The following is a 22,075-nucleotide window of genomic DNA, read 5'->3' on the forward strand; positions in this document are numbered from 1 at the left end:
CATCTCATTCATGTCCCTCCCTTTGTAATATAACATTGCAGGTAAGCTGACAAGACTTTAGATATTTCTTTCAGGTAGATATTTCTCAGAAAACAGTAGCATTCATATCACTGTGCTGTTGTGTCTGGTTCTCAGAGGCATTCTTGTGGAAATGGAAGTGGATCTTCCAAGTGGCACATGGATGTGTTTTCCATTGGCTGCTTCTCCAGGCAGTGCCCTACTACCCTCCAGCACAGGAGCACCTGGCAGGTAACCCTTGTGCTCCAGAGATCAGGTTGCTCTCAAAGCGGCTGCATGCTTTCATCTGAGACTGTATGTACAATTGATAATCCACAGCTCAAGGAGTCACCCTAATGACTTATGATTCATCTCTGATGTATAGGGAAGCACTCACACCCGTGCAATGATGGGCTGGCTCGGTGACTCATGTGTGATTGAGCGTGTTTTCTGATTTCCCAAGTATGTCACTCAGCAAAACCCCAGGCTGTACCAGTGTGTTCACTGCCTCCAGGCAGGGTCCCCACACCTGCAGCAGGAGCAGAGAGGTGGGGTGTTCTTTCCAGCACCCCGACCCTGGGCTGGGTTGTGCAGGGAAGGGCTGCAGGCACAGCCTCATGGGGTTCTGATGTTGCAGTTACTCTTCTCCAACAAACAATCACTATGGCAACCTTGCTGTATTGTATAATCTGTCTTCCTTCCTATTTATTCTAAAGCACAAACTGCGACTGCTTCAAACAATTAAGCCATTAGAGACATTAGAAGAGAAAGAGTGGGCAGCAGTCGGTGCAGAGAAACGTGATCAACCCAGAGCATGGGACGAGCCTTGCAAGCCTTTGTTTTCATGCAAGTTTCATATCCAAACTGTAGCCAGGGAATTGTCATTTTTGTGGATGCTGTGGCTTTCTGTCCAGATAACAAAGGTGAGCAGTTATGTGGTGCTGTGTTTAGGGAGGTAGAATGCGAGCTCTCAGCCTGCCTGATGGATGCTGCACTGTGCCAGGGCTGGGGCAGGTGGGTCTGCTGAAGTAGAACAGAATGCATTGCTGTTAAAAGAAGTTAGTTCAGCAGGAGGGCTAAAGGACAAAACAAAACAAACAGGAGAGAGCAGAACTGCATCGCCCACTACCAGCAGGGTTTGCCACCAGACACAGCCCCAGCTGCCCAGGGACCACCAGGCTGCCAAGATGTCTGCATCTCCTCTTGTTTTTTAAGGGCCTAAAGTGATTAATCACAGAATCATCGAATCACAGAATCATGGGATCATAGAGTGGTTGGGTTGGAAGGGACCTCACAGCCCCAACCCCTGCTGTGTGTTGGTGGCTACTCAAGGCCCATCCAAACTGGCCTTGAGCAGCACCAGGTATGGACTGGCCATCACTAAGGTGTTTGGTCGGCTTTTTTTTCAGCTGCCTATTGTTTTAAAGACATTCTTGTATGGGAATCTGAAGGAAGGATTCACCATGAGGATTTTCTTCAAATGGAACTCCTGAAGAGGCGCTGCTTACAGGGTGGCTGCTTACATCCTGAATCAGCAGCCCTCAACCTTCATTTTCTGCTTCAAAGAACTGTTTGTGATGGGAGAAAGGGTAACTGTGGTATTTATCAAAGACCTGCGTTTCCTCAGAGGTCTGTGCCCTGCCTTATCTCCTGGTACCATCTAAGTAATAGCACTGGAAAGGGACATCTCACATCAGCTTTTGATCCAGCGTTGATTGAAAACTGATCTTTTCCAGCTTGGCTGGCCTGCAAATCTCTAGATCTAAAATCTCTTCCTGGCCCTGCCTCACAGGATGAATTTGGGAAAAGAATTTGTATTGCCAGTGTCTGACCTTCCTTGTATGCAAAGTGAGGATAAGAGAAAATAATTTGTTGGGGCTTATGAGATTTGTTATAATCATCCTTTGAGATCTGACTAACAGGACAAAGTTCAAGCATTTACTGATTTTTTAGCTCAGGTTGCTCTTTGTGAACGTGGCTGCAGTATCTTGCTGGGAAGCTGTTTGTAAGGGCTGTGGAGAGCCCTGGATGCACCCTGTGGGAAGTGAGGAGCTGTTGAAGGAAGCTGCTCACAGCACCTGGGGAAAAGGCTTTCCTGAGTGGTGACTCAGCCCCAGGGCAGAAGGGCGTCTGCATCCAAAAATAACAGCCCCCCAAACAGGCCCACACCATGGAGAGCAGCACCGCCTGAGAAGGCGAAGGACTCATCTCCAAGTTTCTTATCCTCTTTAGTCACCCAGCTGGTTTCTTTCCTGCACCAAATTCCACTAGACCCCTGTTTGTGTTCTTGGAGCACCCATTAACCTGGCCTTTGGAAAAGCACCCTGCCCATCTTCATCTCTGGGTCCACAGGCAGTTCAGAGTGAACCCATGAAGGAATTTAACACCAGGTGTCAATTTCTATCTCCTCCTATTTTTGAATGTGAATTGATAAAGGTGTGTTTGCTCCCAGGTTCAAGTAGTTCTCACTAATCACACTCTTGTGTTTAGGATGATTATACCCAACTCACAATATCCTACTCTATGTTGTTCTTTCAATAATGTCAATAATGAGCATCTGTTCTTTAGTTTTCCTATAACATCATTGCTGCTGGAGGGCAATAGTAAGTGGGGATAGGAGTAGCAGAAATACTGTCTGGAGTGATTAATCCCTAGCAAGTTTAAAGCAAAATGTCAACTATTGTTGAATGGAGAAGCAGATACCCTTAAAATCCAGACATTTTCTGTAGAGCAAGGTAGCAGTGTTACAAAGCTGGCATTTCAATTATCTTATACAAGAGGAAATGGAGTAGAATCATGGAATCATGGAATCATTCAGATTGGAAAAACACTGTAAAATCATTACAACCTCCTGTCAGGGAGCTGTAGAGTGATAAGGTCTGATCCAGGCCACCACAGCTTCACAAGCCACAACAGCACAACTTACAACACTTACAAAAGCTTACAAACGTGACAGAATCTCATAAAAATGGCAGAAAAGCTGATCAGCCCAGCCAGTGGGGTTTACACCATGCAGCTGCTTATGGGCAGTTGTCTCCCATCTAATGTCTAATCATAGCAATTGCCTGCTGCGCTGCAGATGTCCATTTAGAAAGGGACTGTAATGATGATTTCAGCATCAGATTAAGTGTAAACATGCTTTGCACACATTAACATTTTATAAGTAGTTAAGTAGAGAAAAACACATACCAAATATTTCCAGGCATCTGTCAAGTGAAGACCTGTGTGCTTTGGATTTTCCTGGAGATCATTTTGTGAGCATCCCACTTGAACAAGGTATAAATGAATCTATGATTCTATGATCTTTGATTTCAGTGGGTATATGTTAGTTTAAGATAGCCACAGCTAGTCTGCAGGTTGCTGCTGGAGGGTTTGTCTGGACTTCAGGTGCTTACAGCCCCATTGCAAGGTCCCAGTAACTGTCCTTCAGAGATCTGGTGGTGAAGCCCTGCAGGAGGCCACAGTCCATTCAGTGATGCTTTTGCAGATAGAAGCCCTTGTAAAATGCAAAGTTAACTGTTCCATCACTGGCAATTCTTGAAATGCAGGGTGGAAGGGTCAAGTAAAGACCCTTTGGATCTGCTTCTCCAAAACAGTGTTAATCACACTGTGAAGCCACTCCTAGCCTGGGCTCAGTTTTCCCCACTTTAGTAAGTGCTCTCCTAGAGTGGTCAAATATGGGATTTTCCAGGCATGTTGCAGCAGCATAGCACTTTCTGAGGAATTTCTGATAAATAAGCTCAAAATGGGTGAGGCCACATTCCCAGATAAACAAGAGGATTGTGGTGCAAAATGGTTTGTGGAGGAGATACCATCAATCTGGGTTAGTCTGCCTTGAAACCTCTCCCATGTGCTGAAAGCTGCGACCTGTTGGGGTTTTCCTGGGACCTATGGTATATGGTTCCTATTTCCTATGGTAATAGGGTCAAAACACGGCTGAGGTGGGCAGAAACCTCTGGGTCCATCAGGCTCAGCCCCTGCTCCAGCAAGGGCATCCAGAGCAGGGTGCCCAGCACCATGTCTAAGCAGCTTTTGGAGATCTCCTTCTGTAGACTCCATGTACTTTTCATTTTGTTTGAATAAGTTTTCTCTGTATTTGTCAGAAAAACTCAGCTCCCAGGCTCAGCTGACTGCAAACAGAATCATTCCTGGAAGTATCACTTCAAATTGCACATGCTAAAAGCTGTTCTTGTAAAAATATAGTTCTGATATTGTGAAACTGTAAGACATATAGAGCTCTGCGTACACGGTGATGTTCACGCTGGAAATGTAGCAGCTCTGAGGTCAGCTCTGACTTTTATTGCTTGCAGTCACAAACCCTTGCTATGTAGATTGAATGCACTGACAAACTGTTAAGTCTCCCAGCTTTCCAAAGCACTTGCATCAATGACACACAGGGTAAGGCCAATCCCTAGGACAGCACTGTATGTACCTGCAGCTTAGCCTCTGTCTGTAGTATTTTTGCAGTTATGAGAAGAAGGTGAGATTTAAATAAGCAGCAAAGATGTGCTAAAATCAGGAAACACCGTGCTCTGCAACCAAACATGGCATTAATACCTAGCAATTGTTTAAAAGGAAATAGTTCTGAGCAGCCTTTACACAAATCCTCTACTCTGCAGCAGCAGTTTACACAGAATGCATAGATTATGCACACTGATTCTGTACTTGCAAAGCTTTAACAGCATCCCGGGAGGGGAACCAGATATCTCTGCATCTCCCCAAGCCAAGAATGTGGATTTTCTTGCTGTTCATCCCCAATTCTCCCACATTATCTCGTGACTCAGCTGCCTGATGCAAGGGTTTGTAATTACAGCTTTGCGGATGAGCTATGCCAGTTTGTGTGCCGTGGTTTCTAAGGCTTCATGTGCAAGTTTGATAAGCGTTTGTATTTTGCAAATCACTTGTGTAAATATGTATATGCATTGTTCTGTCCTGTTTTGGCCAACATCAAGCTGTGCATGAGTCAACAGTGTGCCCAGGTAGGAATGCCAGCCGAACCCAGGGCTGACTTTATGGGTCTCTTCCCATTGGGATATTCTATGACTCTGCGATTCTATTTCATGGCTTTTCCTGAGGATAAACCCCAGCTGCCTGAACATGCAAACCACAAGGAAGCCAGGACACAGAGCAGAAAGAGGCTCAACCAAGACCCGGTTCTCCTCTTAAAAAACACTCTGTTGTTTGCTTAGTACAGCTGACAACCTCGAGGCAGAGAGGATCTCCATGCAGCCATCTCTGGACTCCTCCTGGCTCCCAGCAGCTCAGTGGAAGCAGCCCCATCCAGGTGCTGCCCACCGGGGGTTTCCTGCTGCACACATGAAGCCATGAGCAGACAGAAGAAGGAGGTTCCTCCTGCTTGTGCCTGCAGCTAAAATAACCTCCCTCAGACCGTGCCAGCTCAGCAGGAGGAAAGGCCCGGTTTCTGCTTCCTGTTTTTCCTCTTCGTAGGGTAAACGGGGTTCTGAGGTCTCCAGAGACAGCCCTGAACCAAAGCCATCCTTGAACTTTTGGGAAGTTTGGGTTCAGCTCTGGATGCAGAGATTGCAGGTTTGGTGCATTGTTATCTATATTTATCCCCACGAGGCACAGCAGTGGTGTACCTGTGAGCTAAGGCGACGTGTTGCACAGGCAGGAGGGATTGCGGCTTGCCAACAAGTTGTGCAATTATTATTTTTGCTATTGTTTGCCATTGTGCATTACATAAATAAGTGTGTGTGTGCACATGAGGTCTGTCACTGGCAAGCAGCAGCTTTGCCATTGGGTGTGCTGAGAAAGAAGCAGCTCCGTCCTGCCTCCTCTCTCTGATGCTGCTTCTGGCATGGGTGAGACACCAGTGGCATAGCTGAGCATCCAAACAAGTCCTTTGTCCTGCAAATCTTGTGTTTACTGAACTCCTAATAACCTTCTATGTCTTTAGTTTTAGGTGGATACAGATCTTTATAATGGCATAAATCAGATTTAGCAGCATTGTTTGAGACATTATTGGACATAACCAGCAGGTTTTCCATTAGTATTTGCCATTTTCCCAAGCAATGCTGCAAGTCCGATCATTCTGTCATGTACTGTAGCTTCCCAGCCACAATTCACATGGCTTTCATGGAGCCTTTTGCTCCCGGTGATCATTAAATAATGATTATGGAAACATCAATTAAGAAATCAGATCACTGTCATTATCCCCAGAACCTCATGGAATAGGGCCTCACTGATGAACCTGCCCTCATCTTTCGTGCACTTTAGCCTGAAACATGGCGTTTTCTTTGTCACAAATTGAGGCCCAAGTAGTGCTTTTTATTTTGTTTTACTTTATTTTGTTTGATGTAGAGGCTGTGGGCTGTGATGGTGAGGTTTGTATGTCTGCACTGCTAAGCAATCGCTACCACCTGTGCAGTGAGTGTGCCCACATTGGTCCCATTGGGTGCTGCTGATGTGCAGGGATGTGGGACCCACAGAGAGCAGTGTGGGGCCTCCTGCTCACTGAGTCCCCAGGTGCAACCTCAGGTCTTCACAGCACATTCCTACTGAGAAACATCATCCTGAACTAAAAGTAAGTGGGGAACTGGAGCCCCCATACACGTCCCCCCCCCAAGTAAGAAGGGCTTTTTATCTATTAAAGCACCAGTGTCATCCCATTAAAGCAGAAGAGATTTCCTCCATCCACTAATGTTCTATTACTTATTAATGTAAAAACACCACTACTCTGTTTAGTGAGTTATATGTCTTCCTGCAACCTGTTTTTATCTGTCTCATGGGGGTTACATGTACTCTAGGTTCTGTTGCCTGGGACCAAAGCTGATGCTGAAGGACACATCCATGAGCAGTGCAACCCACAGGTGAGCACTGTGCTGCAGCGTAGGGCTGTGCAGGGCCAGGTCTGGGCATCTCACCAAAGCAACATGAGTGAACCGAGGGACCCACACAGAGGACAACCAAAAGTCACTTCCAGAAGCCCTAGCACAAAATATTTAGGTCTTCCTCTCCTTGCACTGCATGCCCCGTGTTGGTGTTATATGTCCTTAGACAAAGCTACTGCTGGTGAGCCCACGTAGTGACCAAATGCCCAGGATGCTATTCTCTCTCCGTGCATGGCTCAACAGCTGCTGCAATCCAGGCTGCTCCCCTCAATCACTTACTCATCTCTATTAATTTCAACTCAAATGTCAGCTCTCCTCCCACTAAACATGCATGTTCTGGGGTGTTCCTATACATCTAACAAATGTGCACAAGACATTCCTTATGGTGAGGCTGACGGAGCACTGGAACAGGCTGCCCAGGGGGGTTGTGAAGTCTCCTTCTCTGGAGATATTCAAGACCCACCTGGACGCCTACCTGTGTGATGTGGTGTAGGGAGCCTGCTTTGGCAGGGGGGTTGGACTCGATGATCTCTGGAGGTCCCTTCCAACCCCTACGATTCTGTGATTCTGTGATCCCATTGTATCTCTTGCCAGCATAAAGCAAGCAAAATGAGTTTATGCATAAATGCAGAGGGAGCCATAAACATAAATACAGAGGCAGCAAAGAATGAATATACTCACAAAAAAGAATGATATTTAGATATAATTATCTATCTTAACTGCACTCTGGTGCAAGGTGGCATTATCCTCCTGGGAACAGGCTGGACTGGGTCTCTGAGCAACCTGACCGAGCTGTAGATATCCCTGTTCATTGCAGGGGTGATGGATTAAATGGCCTTTCAAAGTCCCTTCCAACTCAAATGATTTTATGTTTCTAAAGAAGGGGTAGGAGGGGCTCTTTTTTTCTCATGCTTTGCGTGTTCACATGCGCTCATTTGGGTATTCTGATTAATTACCCCTTGTGAAAAGTGGGCTCATCCTCCCATCATTACTGGGAGCTAATAGCATCGGAAGCAGAGAAGCTGCCTTCTGCGTAAGGACATTAGGCAAGTGGATAATGGCTTTTAGCTTTCTATTTCCCACATGCACTGTCCCTGTGGGGTTGTCATGAATCGTGCTCTCCAGAGCTGCTATCCAGGCCAATCCTCACCATCATAGAGTCATAGAATCACAGAATCACAAGGTTGGAAAGGACCTACAAGACCACCTAGTCCAACCGCCTTCCCATCACCATTGATACCACAAGCCACTAAACCAGATCTTGTAGCTCCTCATCCAGATGCCTCTTGAACACTGCCAGGGACGGCGACTCCACCACCTCCCTGGGCAGCCATTCCAGTGCCTGACCACTCTCTGAGAGAAAAAGTTTTCCCTGATGTCCAATCTAAACCTCTTCTAAACCACCAGCCTCTCCTTTGCAGATTTGCTGCTCGTTTCCTGTTCTCCGCCAAACTTTTTCACAGTCCCTTGTCATTCCATAGTGATCATAATCATTCACCTCATAAAGGTGCTGTGAGGGTTAATTAGCCTGAACATGCCATTTGTTTTGGAAATGGAGAATACAAGAGATAAATGTTATTAAATCAAGTAATTGGAATGAGGCACCGCTCTAATAATTGGAACAAGGTACCCATTTCTTTCCACAAAGACAGTGATGAGCTAAAGGATGCTGGTGCGTGGGCATCTCACCATGAGTTCATGGGCTGAGTCTTTGCTCCGCTCCGTGTCCAGATGTGTTGCAGTCAGCTATTGTAGCTGAGGATTGCTCCACCCATCTGGAACATAAAGCCCAGAGCACTTTATTTCAGCACAGCCATTCCCTACTGTATTTGAGCACGTGCCTGTGCTTGGTGTTGAGTGCTTTTAGCTGCACTGCTGTGGTCAGGGTTCCAGCAACCCCAGGTATTGCTGGAAAGGTGCAGCATAAAGCAAGAAGTTATGCCTACTATTCCTTAGCAATAGGTGCTAGAATGACCATCAAAAAGCGCTAAAAGTAAAATTTCTTTTAAAAATTGAGGAAAAAAACTCAAGTTTTGCCTTGCAAAACTTTTCTCCTACCTACAGGAAAGGTAGCACAGGAAGCAGAGGAAGATAGAGACTTCCTCACCTGCAGCTACAATGGAAAGCAGACCTAGCATGTCTTTCCAATAGCAATGTCTGAAGAGAGGAAATTGTTAGATATCTTTAAATCTTTACCTTTGAAATGATGAAGTTGCTTCTCTTATCTTAAAGAGCATCTCAGTCCCTCTCAGCATCCTGTGGATGTGCAGATTTGTGCACACCATCCATCATCTTCCTCACTGGGGGCTGGGGGCTGGGCAGAGGGATGCCCCAGAGTCTGAAGCTGGGATGTCCCCACAGGTCAGTGCTCACCACTGAGCTCATGGGGATGGAGGCACCTGGCAGTGCCAGCAAATCCCCTTCAATGGAGAACAAAGTGCCTTTAAAGGTAGAAAACAAACCCACAGACAAAGCACAACATCATGTCCCATGAGGTTTTGACTTAGCTGTTGACTTAATCATGACTTCAGGATGGGAGCAGATCTACTAAGAATCATAGAATCATAGAATTACCCAGGTTGGAAAAGACCTTGAAGATCATCAAGTCCAACCGCAGCCTAACCATAGTACCCTAACTCTAAGAAACAGCTCATTGCCTGTTATTGCAGCTTCCTCACACACCTTGGGTGGCACCTTTCCTGACACTTTATTCTGCTGTTTACCTGCACATATGCACAGATCTCACTGCAGCATCCCAACCACTTCTGGTAGGGCCCGTCCTGGTCCTGGGGGCTGCAGAGGTGTCCAGCAGCACCTGGAGCAGCCCAGCACCTTGTGACATTTATATTAAATGAGACATGGAAGGGAGTGCTGAGCCTTACCAAGGACAAGTCAGCACCAAACCACTGCTCAGAGCTGGATCTGAAAACCCAACCAGTGTTCAGCTCAAGCCAGTGGGAGTTGATACTTAGATAGGAACAGAAAATTACCAACGAAAACACGCTGTTGAAAAGAAGTTGGAAAAAGAGAGAGTCAAAACATCTTATTCAGGCAATTATTGCTACTTCTTTGAAATAATTCTGTGGAAACATGCAGAAAACTTTGCTAAACTAGAATGTAACTGTTCTTCAGGACAGCTGGCCTCTGGGTAAGCAGGACTTGTGCTGTGCCCTCGCCTTCTTAGCAATTGTGTAATGTTTGTTATAGGGGTGTTTTTTTCCTTCAGTAAAAGACATAGTTTGCAGTTGTGCTCAGCAACAAGAGATTTTTTTCATGGCAGTTCCCCTCCTCCCTCTGAAGTTTGGGGTCTGCCTGTCCCCATTGTGCCCCTGTGCACAGGGACAGGCTTGGTGAGCCTTACCAAAAGGTAAAGCTTTGCTTTTGGCTGCCCTGCTCAGTAGTCATGGAAACAAAGATGACTTTGCCATCCTTTCCTAGGGAGGGCTCAGCACTCGCTGCCATGTGTTCTGTTCTGCAAGAATCTGGCAAAATGGCTCCTCAAAGACATGAACCTTCTCCTTCCCAGCAAGGAAAGGATGTATGCTGCATGCTGATGTATTATGGCATTTGGAAGGACCAGCACGGCAGGGCTGGCTAGGGCTTGGGGGTGTGCCACAGCAACACAGGGCCACAGCACGGCTGAGGTAGGGAGGGACCTCTGGGTCCCTGCAGCCCAATCCTGCCCCATCAGGGACACCCAGAGCAGGGTGCCCAGCAATATGGCCAGGCAATATGATACACAAGTGCTTTCCTTATTTGTTTTTTCTGGTGATGGATTGGAGGGTCCATGCTGGCTCTCAGTCTACTTTCTTTCTACATGGAGAAGTTTTCAGCATATAAACAGCAAAAATTGTACTTCACCATGCATGCTGCTGGGAAGACAATCCATCCCCAAATGAAATCTCCATTTCAGATCTTGCACAGGTTACAGAGAAAAGCAACTTGAAATGTTTTCCTCATCCTGCCAGTGCTGAGTGTGGCTTTCTTCCCTCTAAAGGAGCAGGCAACAGCCCTGACACAGCTCTGCAAAGATGCTGGAGCTCTGGAGGTGAAAAATGCTGTTTTGCCTTTGTTTTGACTGTCTGTTGTATTCACTTGCAAGACTCCTGTAATTATTTTGCTTTGTTTGTTTGTTTTATCAAGCAAAGGAATGACACCAAAGCCTAAATTTAGTGCCCTGTGTTTGCGAGCAGTGTGCAATTAGCAGACAATGGATCTGTGCATGTGATGGCAGCAGAGAAAGGAGCTGTGCTAGGTAGGTGGTATTTTGTTCTCCTAAGTAAACAACTTATAGGCAAATACAGCCAGGCTGCACGTTTCTGGCTGCTCCTTTCCTGCTGTGCACATGTCTGTTGATGCTGGGATATCGATGTGGGCTGTCTCTGAAGTGCTTCCCAGGTTTCAGCAAGCTGCTTCCACACAGAAAGCACTGAGCACTGACAGTCTCTTAAAGTATTCCCAGTCTCTTTAACGTGATGGTTGTAAAACCCATTATCCCTACTGCACCGATTGTGTTCATGTGCTGCACCAAGTTTCTTCCCTTGCCCTGCTTCCCACAGGATGGGTGGATGGATGGATGGATGCCCCACCGTCTCTCTGTCTTCCCATTCCTCTGCCCTTTCCTGAGGATGTGTCTGGTGCTGAGTTCAGTTTTGTTCTTAGAGGTGGTTGCTGTGGTGCACTCACTTGGGAAGGGCTGGGATCTGCATTTAGCTCTGAGGAAGGAGATCTGCTGCCATCTGCACCTGGGGAGAGAAAGAGCTCCTCGTCTGGAGGCAGGACAACCCTCTGCCTGCAGCATGAGGCTCAGCTCTGCGCTGGGTAGGAGCGGCACAGTGATTTCATCATCGGGCAGAGCAGCTTTAATAACAAGACGTATTTGGATCGCATGCAAGTATGACAGAGAATGGCCATGCGCATGCAGGAGGACATTTTTCTCTAGTCTAGGCATAAGATCACTGGGCTATTTATGCAGTATCAGTGTGAACAGACACCGAAAGGCAGCGCTACTCAGACTCACTGCAGAGCAGGCTGAAACTTTAGGAAGTCTGACACCAGATAAATCAGCCCTTTGTCAGACCCAAGGTGCCGGGTGGCTGAAAGAAGGAAAAGAAAGAAAAGAAACCTGGAATGCTGTTTCCTTATTGCAGGGCAAATACCCTGTGTCAGGCACAGGACTTCCCCAAGAGCAAAGTCCTGGACTGGGAGGGATTCAATAGCTGCTGACACTGTGAGCTCTCAGAGCCGCCACACTGACTCACCTTATCTGTTCAGTTAACTAAACATTCAGCTAATTGATTTTTCTAGGGATGAATGCTCTTGGGATGCAGCCAGCTGCTGCTCTGGTTCTATGCAGGGGTGACACACATCTGTTGTGGCAGTCTGTGGATCATAGAATCATAGAATGGCCTGGGTTGAAAAGGACCACAATGATCATCCAGTTCCAACCCCCTGCTATGTGCAGGGTCACCAACCACCAGACCAGGCTGCCCAGAGCCACATCCAGCCTGGCCTTGAATGCCTCCAGTGATGGGACATCTACAGCCTCCTTGTGCAACCTTTTCCAGTGCGTCACCACCCTCTGTGTGAAAACCTTCCTCCTAAAATCTAACCTAAACCTCCCCTGTGGCAGTTTAAACCCATTCCCCCTTGTCCATCCTTGTAAACAGCTGTTCCCACTCCAGTTGATATGACTCCCTTCAAGACAAGTGGATGCTGCCAGCAGTGCAGTTGTTGGGTTCCTTGGACAAATATGAACAGGTGTGAGGGATCCTGGTGCCTCAAGTGCCATCTTTCCATGTGTCATTGTGAGGAAGCTTTGCATGCCAGGTGGGGAGGAGACAAACCCATGTTGAGCTCCCATCTCCTCCTTCTATGGCTGGCAATGGTGCCCACCACGTGAAGAACCCCATAGGATCCTTCCATCCATGCTCAGGTGCCTTGGGTGAGCCTGATATACAGGCAGCCTGTGTGGGTAAGCCAGGCCCTCCTCCCCGACCTCTTCCCCTCTGTTCCTTCCTGTTGCTCAGAGCACGCTGCTGAGTCAGAGCTGCTAATTTGGCCAGCGAGCAGGAAATTCTCAGCTTTGAGGGTGAGCTCAGGGTGTTGTTCCTGCTAAGCACAAGCAATTTATTTTGCTTTGCTGGCGATTTCAGCTGTGAGGCTGGGCATTGCGCCGGGCCTCCTCCCTGCACTGCTCAGTATCTGCTCGCTGCCGTCACAGCACTGATAGCACATTGCAGATACCATCACACCGCTGTCACCGATTAAGTATTGCAGCACCGTGATGAAGTGGGAGTCGGATTATTACCAACAAGTCATGAGACTTTTCCGTGCCTGTTTACACAATAACTAATTATAAATACTCCATCCCATCTTCAGGAGTCTGAATTTTAATTATATTTTAAATTATTGAGAAACGCTTAGTGTGACACAAGAGAAATGTAAAGGAGGATAAAAAAACAGCAGCATTCCTTCATCCAGTGACATTACAGTGGTTAACAGGATGTTCCTTTCAAATCCGTTTTGTTGTAGAGGTTTTATTAGCAAAGAAAGTCTATTGAGATAGTGTCTTAAGGGGTGTAAGCGCTGCTCCTAATTGCTTTTGCTCTGAGGGTTACACAGAGATACTTTCATGGGCTGCAAATGACATTTCCCCTATAATGTGGAGGATGCCTTGTTGTCGTCTGGATGAAAAGCACAATTCTGCTGCCTGTCTTCATCAACGGCCCTTTCAGAAGGAGAGCTTGCGTAGTCAAGCCCACAGATGGGAGAGCAAAACTGGGTTCTGTAAGAGCCTCTCTAAGAGAGCAGTGCTGGGACTTTCTGTTTTCAGCACTGCAGGCTGTGTTTGCTGTGCCTGTTGTGGCCAACAATGCATTATTTCAGAACGCCATGGTTTTGTCTGATACACATTCACCTCCCTGCTCCATGTGGTAGCAAACCCAAAGCCCCTAACAATCCACAGTGCCCATGTTAGTTTATATTCATAATTAATAGCTGAAACTTTTATCCTTATTCAAAAATATTCCAATGAGGTACCTCCATTTTCAGCATCTGAAAGCAGGTGATGTTGATCTTACTGTTCATAAACACCTACAGAAGAAGCTGTGGAGCTTCCTGTTTGATCACAGAAACATACAGGGTTGGGATTCCAGACCTCCTGTGTTCAAAAAACCACCTGATGCCTCCCCAGCTCTTCTGCCTGCTCACAGAGCCACGCGCCCTGGAGCAGAGGAGATACAGAAAGCAGCCTTGGGGATGGGGGGACTGGAGGTATCTGGGCAGGAAGAAGCTTGACATTGCTGGGGAACAAGCAGCACAACTTGGGGTTGCTTTCTGGGGCCAGTGGTGGATGTCAGGACGTGTGACTGCAGCCTGTTGAGCTGCTGGCCACCTACAAGTTTCCATAGAGGTTTGGAGCAGGAATTCATTTAGGGTGAAGAATTTTTGTGCATGGGGGAAAAAAGAAAAAGAGGAAACAGAAAAAAAAGCTGAACTGAGAGGCAGTGCAATTAACTAGTGGGTAATTGACATTTTCATTTCCTGTACTCTGCACTAGGAGGATAATGACAGGTTAGGCCATATCAAAGTGTTCCTGAATACCCCCAGTGACATGACAAGAGACATTACCTACAGAAATGTCTGCAAAGTGCTGGGGCCAGAAGCAGGGATGGGCGGCTTTAGGCTTTGTTCTGCTGAGGCACAGCACAAGCACATTTCTGCAGCAGGTGGTTCCCATGCCATCCTTGTTTCCATATTCCTGCAGGAATACCAGGCAGCCCCCGCTCCTCCCCGTTACAAGAACAGTCCCATTCACAGAAGGACTCTTTCTGTGAAGAATTCCTCAGAATGAGGAATAGGGACTAAACAACGTGTTTTTCATAGGCAATGCAGAACAGATTGAGATAGGGTCAGCTTCTCCATCAGTTTTATCCAGTGATAAAACAGGGCTGTGTGTAGCATAACCAGCCAGTGAGGAACAATTATTTATGGAGCACCATAGATGAGCATCACACTTCACGAGGGCTAAATCTCTTTAGAAGTGGAATTTGTTCCCTAAAGAAATCATATTCCAGAGCACTCCTATAAGAACAGCCTGGCCAGCAAGTAGGGCTAAACAGCCTGTGCCCACAGCAAGCAAAACAACCTCAGCAATCCTCCCTCTGTGCCATGCCCCTATCACTGCAGTGCTGATGCTGACCTGTGGTCCTGACATCTAAACACAATGCAAGAAGATAGTGAAGAAGCTCTCCTGCCACAGCAGACTAACAGATCTGTGTTTTCTACTGCATTCCTTTGTCTTTCCACCGTATTATTCCAGCTCAGCAAGAATCACAAGAACAATTTATAATTCAAGAGAATGGCTGAGACATTTCCCCTCTTGTGGGAAAAATAAGCCGCGGGTGTTGGCTGTAGGTTCCTACTGACTCCTACTCACTTTGTGCCATGTGCATGGGGAATTGGAGTGCAGGTTAATAATAAATAAGGGCACGAATGCTGCATTAAGAGCATAAATGTTATTTTAGTTCTAACCGTTTCACTTACTGCGGAGTAATGCAGCACCAGGGCTCCGTGTGTTCAGTTACACGGGTGGCAGCATGGGTTACAGCAAAGGACATGCCTCTTTCAAGGTGAAAATGGATAACTTGATGTTTGTAACGGGATGCTGTGTAAGTGTCACTCAGGGTTGGTGGGAGTCACAGATGGTACAGGGGCCCCATGCTCAGCGGCCCAACGGTGTGTCCAAGGAGGATACAAGCCCAAATGTCTTTCCCACCTCTGCAGCACTGTGGTACTTCAGTCTCTCCATCCCTGCTGGCAGCATCCAAAATAAGGGCAGATCTTGATTTTTTTTCTGGTCCTATGAGAGTTTGGCATTGAGCAATCCTTGGTGCCATGCGAAGCCGAGCAGCTACTCTTCATATGCTTGAATCCAAGGAGATCCTGTTAAGCAGCAAATGGTTGACCCGTTGGTACATTCATAACTCAGTCCTGCACTGACCACAGCCCAATGAATAACGTTCCCACCAGTTTGCAGATACAGGTTTGGAAAGTGTCATTGCTGCAGACATCCCTAGCAACACTAAATCCTGCTTTTCATCATGCCCTGCTGGCTTTTCAATGAATGCTTTGTATGGCACAGGAGCCCATGGTTTTGACCATTGCTTGTGTATAATTCTCTGCTGCTGTTAAGGCAGCTTGTGCTATGCTTGTTTGATAACCTGTACACTGCACTGGCTGCTGCATCCATTAAGAGCTGTGCAGGAGCAGGTCTGAAAAGAGTTCTGCAGAGCTGGAGATATCTGCCAGGGGCTGATGGCCATGCTGGCTGGCTGCATGCTGGTACCATGGCGGTGCCCTTGCTGCTCAAGTCTGGGTATCCAGCACAGAGCAGAATAAACCCACTGCTGAGGATTTCAGCTCCCTCTTGGTGTCTCCCCCTGGCCAGTGTCCCTGCCTAGATGGGTCTCTGGGACAGGGAGCGGGACAAGAAGGACAAATCATCTGTGAAAAATCTATTAAAATAATGTTCTTGATAACTGGCACATTTGCATGTGTAATGGACAAGGTGTTTCCCCCCGATTATGCCACCACAAATTCAGGAATGGCCACGAGGCACGTCTGCTTTAAGCTATAGTGAGCAATACTGGAAAGTGCTGGGTGGAGCAGGGAGGGGACAGCTGTTATGTGCACACGGTCATTATGCATGTAAACACGATATTAAAAATAGAGCTGGCTGAATACTGCCAAGCGTTTCTCGGACTACCCATTGGAATTAAAGAGAGACATAGGTTTGGACTGAGTCCCTGCCATTTTGCTCTGTGCTCCCGTTTTGGTGTGCAAGAAAATGCCTGCAGAAAATGGGTAATAAATTCATGTGTGCGAGTATTTACATGAGAAAGTTGTGCTCCGGGTGGCAAGATGTGAAGTTATGTTCTGGTTGCCAGAACTGAGAGAAACAAACACAAACCCATCCCTGCCGTGCTGACACACACATAGAGGAGAATGGCTTGGACACAGTGTGGGACACATCCTATAAGGTGTTCCTAGCTGGCCTAGGTTTTGGGAATAACACACAGAGATTGATAAAGCCAATAGCGGGTCAGGCTCGCTGGGACCGCAGGGGAGGCTGGTTTCTATGGCAATGGAGAACAGCGCGATGGGAGGCACGGCGTGGGCGGCTGCAACGGCAGCATCACTCCCAGCACAGTGGTTAGTTGCTTTGGAGACAGGTGTGAGGCCTGAGACTATCGTTTCAGGGCAAAGGAGGTGAGATTGGGGACTGAGAGACCCAGCTGGGCTGGATGTGGGCTCAGGAGGGTGCAGAGAACCAAGGTGGTGTCAAAAACTGATGCATTTTAGTTATTTAAAAGCTTCATATGTGTTAAACACCGAAGTTGTGAGTGTGCACTTTTGTTATATGACCTGATAAAAGTCAACAGTCATGCAAAGGATGGGTCTGGTGTCACTGACGCCTGCCCTTGGGAAGCTGGAAGGGGAGAGAAGCTGGTAGGACACCATGGTGCATATGTCTCAGTGGGCCTTTGGGCAGTACAGTGTGGGAGAGAGACTGTGTGCAGTGCTGGACCAGGAGCACTCATAGTACAGCACCACAGAGCCACATTAACATAGAATCACAGAATGATTTGAGTTAGAAGGAATCTTCAAGACTGTCTAGACAGAGACACCGTCCCTTAGAGCCGGTTGCCCAAAACCCCATCCAACCTTGACTTGAATGGTTCCATGCACATGTGAAGGCAGCATCCAGGTGATGCAGAGACCATGGTGAAAAGTTAACAAATTAATGAAGCAATGAAAGCACGGGTGTTCAGAGGGATAAACGTGACATTTAAGAATCAGTGGGTCTAAGTACATGGGTATAATCTCCAGGAGCTGTTTGTCCCAGCTGGACAGGCCCATGGGAGGAGATCAATAGAAGGGATTGGTGTCTGGCTTGTCTTTTCTTCCCAAAGCCAAACTCAACACAAGCAAATATTCAATCAGAAGTCCTCCTCTCTACACAGGAAGGGTAGCTTTGCACAGTAGAAATCATAAAAGGCAAACATGGTGACACAGCTCATAAAGTGGAGGTGTGTTGGCTGACAGTATGAGTACAGTTGGTGTTTGGGGAAATAGCAAGACTGTGTCTTCAAAGGACAATGCTGCATTTGAAAAACAAAAGTGTAAATGAGTGTTCTCAGCTTACCCAAGCCTAAAGAGATCCTGCCATGTTTCTGTTTCCTTCTTCCTTCTTGAAGAAGTCTTTGCCAGGTGCAGAACCATGAGAGACATTGGAACTACAATACGCAGAGACTGATGCTTATGGATCTCTATCAATACCTGCATAGCACTTCAGATGTTAGGGAGACCCAGGTGCCAATGTATGAAGCTTGCCCTTACGCACAATTATGGCCAAAAGTGTCCATGAGGGGGGAGGATGCCTGTCCTGCACTAACCAGGAGGCTGGGCATGCTGGGGGCTTGTATGGAATGAGGGGTGAAGGCCAGGGACAAGGTTGCACACAGCCTGGAGGGATCAAATCGGAGCAGTGAAGCCAGACCTAGGCTCACCCCATGTTCTTTAGGGCTGCACACACACAAGGAGAGGGCTGAAGGCAGCAGTGGAGCTTCACCTCTACAAGGCAGAGTGGGGGTGGGAGGTGCTGCTCCTTGCCCATTCCCAGGCAACCAAGTGCCTCGTCAGTCAGCAGCAGTGCTGACACTGATCTCCAGCTTCCCCTGCCTTCACATTAGTATCGCCTTGCACGCACAACCATTACAGCCATTGCATTAGTGATAGATGAGTAATCTTAGATCCTCCTCCTGAATCACAGGGCTGGACAGTGTGACCAAAGTGAAGGGATTGCTTATTACCATAAAGGGACCAAAGGGTCCCTCCTCCACCCATTCTGGAACATCATGCACTAACCTATTAGTAACAGGGCTTTAAGGAGCAGAAAAAAGCTTTAAAAAGTAATTCCATTATAAGAACTACAACTACAAATACAGGGTTTATTGTTCTCATGGGGATGCCATTCGTATCCCTGCAAAGATAATCTGACATTCTCCAGTGAAGGTTGTTAATGTTTTTACTGGAAAAGCAGTTGTTTAATTGAAAAATAAAGAATCATCAGATACCTCATTTAACTAATTTAAACCTCTGAGCAAATTCACTGTACAGCACCTTATGTATGCTCCTTTCTGGAGCTGCTTTCTTGGCTAGTTGTGTCCAAGATGTGCTGTTGGTTTATCCCTGCTAACACTTACTGTTCTCCCTCACTTCTAATGGGAAGGAAAAGGATTTAAAAGTAGGCAGGTCCTCTGTTTTGAGCATTTTCCTTGTAGCATTTCAAGCAGATGTCACAAATGAACCCTTTCTGCAGCAAGTTGTGTCTCAGGGAGCCAAGGGGGAATAACCAGATTGTGATAGGATGCAGGTGAATTTGTTCTTAGGTTTACAAGGCAACTCTTCCTATCCAAAAGGAGCTTCCTGGGAAAGTAAAGTTGAAATGATACTGCTCACGATCCTGAAAAGTTTCTGAGAGAGGAAATTAAAGATGAATTCAGCTTTAAGAACAGTCGTGCCTATTAGTCATTTATCAGCACCGCTTCTTGTGAGTAAGTGAGAGTGACTGCGGCTCGGCTTTATTCTGTGCTTTGTTTTCACAGACAGCCTTTTCTCTTGCAGAAGAGCGTGGATTTTGTACGGAGGATGGTTCTGAATGTCAGGACTGACGTTTTCTCGATCTGAACACAGCACTGCACACCAGCCTTGCTCTGGTTCCCACCAGCCCCAGCTACAACACATCCCAAGTGCCACGCACGAGCCAGGGACACGGCCCAAGGATGAAGTAACGGGAGCTGACTTGCGGTGTGCAACGTGATCAGGGCAGCACAGAGCAGCATCGGGTGAACTGAACAGGGTGCGAGCAGAGCTCACCATGTCCTGGGCTGCACCAGCCTTCCTGCTCCCTTCCTGCTATTCCTCGAAAAGCTCCCAGCCGCATACTGGCATGAACTGATCCCACTCAGTTCTTGGCATTTAGCATTCTCACGGGCTGCAGTGATTCATAGAAAGCTCCTTGTTCTGCCCCTGGAATGAGCGTACATGATTCAGAGCCTTTTTTTTTTCACGCAGCTATGCTGCAGTCTCCTAAAAATGCATGTGCAGGCAGATCGTTCTGCAAATCCTATGGCAACGGGCTGCACAGCGGCTGGCTGGCTGCATGACAATGTGCAAGGCTTGTGCATGGAGAAACACCACACTCACAGGGAGAAAACTTCCTAGGAATATTAGTATTCAGCACCCACTACCAAGATATCAGAGCAATCCGGCAAGGTCTGACTGCTCAGAATTATTATTCATGTACAGTGGAATACGCATTTTTTTTTAAGCAGCATTGTGAATTAATGCTAGCAAAATGTAATTTGTAATTTAAATGTAAATCGGAATTGACTAAGAATATAATTAAGCTCTGGATCCCTCAGTGGTATTTGCTAAACAGTCTGTTTTGTGGTGCTTTATTCACCAAGATGTTAAAGTTCACTGTCCATCCTGAATACCTCCAAGTATGTTATCTGTATACGTGTGCCACAAATACATAAGTAACAACAAAAGCTCAGGGCTGATCCATGTGACGCAGTTGATGTATTTCTGCCAAAACAAAGGCTGCTTTGCACAGAGGGTTAGATGACAACTTGCTTTTCCTGTGCACTTTTTCAGCCCATTTTACATACAAAGGTACCTGGGCCCAAAGCCTGCTGCCAGACACATGGCTCCTCTTCCCTTTGACGAGCAGAACTGAAATCATTACTGACAGCTGAAATTAAGATTTTAATAATCACTCGAGCTCGTTTTCGCATAGACCCAAGAGGAGCACATCCTACGACGTGTGGTGTGTCAGCCACTTGCATCAAAGTAAATGAAAGCCGAGGCTTTGCAGCGCTGGAAGGATGTTCAGCAACTTTCTGCATGCTGCAGCCAAGTGGGTTTTCTTCATACAAATACTGGGTATAGGTGCAGTGGGAAGCTTGCCCTTTTATGAAGGTGAGGACATACGTACGTTAGCAGTATGCAGAGTGTAAATGGTGTTAAACAGTGCCCTTCCATCATCTTGTATCACTGAATACTTTCTGGCATCTGTTTGTTTTATATCCCTCTCCAGAGATGGATGCACTGGCTGGAAGTTTGTCTGCTCCTGTGCATTGATCTGAAAATGTTCAGTTTTGAGCTTCAAACTTCACTTTCTGGAGCTGCTTCAAGGAAAGCTTGATTTAAACTCACCTGGGATTTCCTAAATCCTTCCCCTAAACTCTGAGTCGTTTTACATGAAAAGATGTGTTGGCTGGTGGGTCTCTAGTCTCACCTGCTGCCCCAGGTGGACTGGCCACAACAGCTGGGGCAAGGGGTAGAGCAAAGGAGACACTGCTTTCCTTAGCTCTGCTTGGAAACCTTTAAGATGGAGGATTTCCAAGGACAGGCCTCTCTCTCCCTGGATACCCATCCCAGCTCTGTGCCACCCTCCTGGTGAAAGAGATATTCTGTCCACTCCGGGGAGCCTATGACTTGATGATCTTTTGCTCAACAACTACAAAAAATTCAGAAGAATCCTCATCCAGGTTACAGGAGCATTGAAGAAGGGGGAGTGTACCAGAATCCTGAAGGTTGGTTTTCCCACTGATTTGCAAGACATCTTTGTAGCATACAGTGTTGAACTCTGTACATATAGTGTTGAAGTCCTGTATTTAAATTAAAAAAATGAATACACAAAATGTTATTGTTCATATGCAAAAACGCTTACATGCAAATCCTAAATTTATTGCCATAAAAATCTTATCAGCTTACCTTAACACTAGCATGCGCTTTGTCCTGCGCACATTCAAATATCTTGTTTTTCTGCTGAAGCTGCTTTCCAGCCCATGGGATGGGTTGGGCAATGGGACTTGTGTTACACACAAGTCCCTGTTCATGGCAGTTGGACCAAGTGACCTCTATGGGTCCCTTCCAACTCAACAGCTCTGTGGTTCTATAAGCTGCCAAGTCAACATTCACCTTTGGTGTACTTGCTAAACCATGTATCATCAACAGTTAATGTAAACTTAGACCCAAATGTGTCTTCAGTGTTTTAGGAATCATCTTCTTACCAACCATACCTTTAAGTCAGACAGAAAAACCCTCTGCACTGTTCTCAAATGCAAAGATATTTGTTTCAGGGTCCTTCAGTG

The 22,075-nt window shown here is 46.7% G+C and overlaps 1 long non-coding RNA gene across 1 annotated transcript in view; it reads left to right on the forward strand.

Moving 5' to 3' along the window:
* LOC107312234 overlaps positions 1-21,700 on the forward strand; it is a 41,161-nt gene extending 19,461 nt beyond the window's left edge. The window contains exon 2 of the long non-coding RNA XR_001554441.2: positions 19,539-21,700. This is a non-coding gene — a long non-coding RNA (uncharacterized LOC107312234). The remainder of the gene's footprint in view (positions 1-19,538) is intronic.
* Positions 21,701-22,075: the final 375 nt, after the last annotated feature.

The sequence above is a fragment of the Coturnix japonica genome, chromosome 3 (genome assembly GCF_001577835.2).
Source record: "Coturnix japonica isolate 7356 chromosome 3, Coturnix japonica 2.1, whole genome shotgun sequence".
NCBI classification, from domain to species: domain Eukaryota; kingdom Metazoa; phylum Chordata; class Aves; order Galliformes; family Phasianidae; genus Coturnix; species Coturnix japonica.